General features: G+C 45.7%; 1 protein-coding gene across 1 annotated transcript in view; it reads left to right on the top strand.

The window, feature by feature from the left end:
• The window catches only part of BARHL1 (BarH like homeobox 1), a 12,300-nt gene that overhangs the window by 9,978 nt on the left and 1,187 nt on the right, over positions 1-1,135 (top strand).

The raw sequence follows: 1,135 nt of genomic DNA, 5'->3' as shown, positions 1-1,135 counted from the left end.
GGAATGTAAATCAAAGACATTCTCTAATATTTAATTGTCCTTGTACCTCCGAGCAGATTCCATCTCTTACATTAATGAAGTACAACGCTTCCCTACAAGTTTATAATTGCAATATTTAAATTTGTCTTGCCAATTCGCATCTGGAGGAGGCTGGGAAACTCATGGCAAAGATTTCAACCAGCACGTTCAAACACGAACAGGTTTCAGGTTGCGTTTAAACAACGGCAGTAGGAAAAAAATCAAGACTACCGTCCAAAAGAAACAAGCTTAGGCAGCAGGGGTGACCTGGCCGGTGTCCTTTTGCTAAAGAAAGCAAGGGGAGAGGGAGTGAGGTTTCAAGTTGTGATGGGAGCTTAAATAACAGGGTAAAATGAAAAGTTTAAAAAGAAATCAGCACTTCAGTGAACACACCACACTACAGCATATAGCATCTCCCAGGTGAAGAGCATCTCCTGTAGAAGATCTCAAAGTGCTTTGAAACCAAGACAACATCTAGCCACACAACACCCCTGCGAGGCAGGAATTGTCCCCAATCCACAGAGGGAGAAGTAAGGGACAGAAGTGAAGCGACTTGTCCAGAATCCAAAAGCAAGTTTGTGTCCATGACAGGGACAGGACCAGAGCTTGAACCCTGAGCCCCGTCCTCTCCTCACAGCAGGATTCTTCCCCGTACCGTGAAAATTAGACTACACAACTCCCCAGGACAAGAACGTCTTATCACTCCCAATTCATACAGTACTGCACGCAGGGGAGCCCTGATCTTGGGCCCTGCTCAAATACAAGTAATACACAAACGGGAGAATTCACAGCAGATTAAAATAGGGTGCAACGGCTTCAAACAAAGCAGGACAACATAATGAAAACTGCATGGGCCTGGAGATGCGTCAGAAGCCATCACAAAGACAAGTGCTCTATGCCAAAAACTGTCACTTCAAGGGGCTAGACTTTCCTTGACTAGCGCGCGGATAAAGCGTGGCTTTCTGCTAACTCCTGGTTTGGGTTCTGAAAGGCCACCAAGTGACACAGTCGGAGCTGCGGTACAAAAATGCAAAGCAGGCTCCCTAGCTCAGAAAGGACCAACTTTAGAGTCCAAAATGTTGTGGTTTTGGTTTAAACTGAGCTTTCTGCAGCAGGA

Source organism: Alligator sinensis, unplaced genomic scaffold (genome assembly GCF_000455745.1).
Source record: "Alligator sinensis unplaced genomic scaffold, ASM45574v1 scaffold829_1, whole genome shotgun sequence".
In the NCBI taxonomy this organism is placed as follows: domain Eukaryota; kingdom Metazoa; phylum Chordata; order Crocodylia; family Alligatoridae; genus Alligator; species Alligator sinensis.
This window is presented reverse-complemented; position numbering and strand designations above follow the sequence as displayed.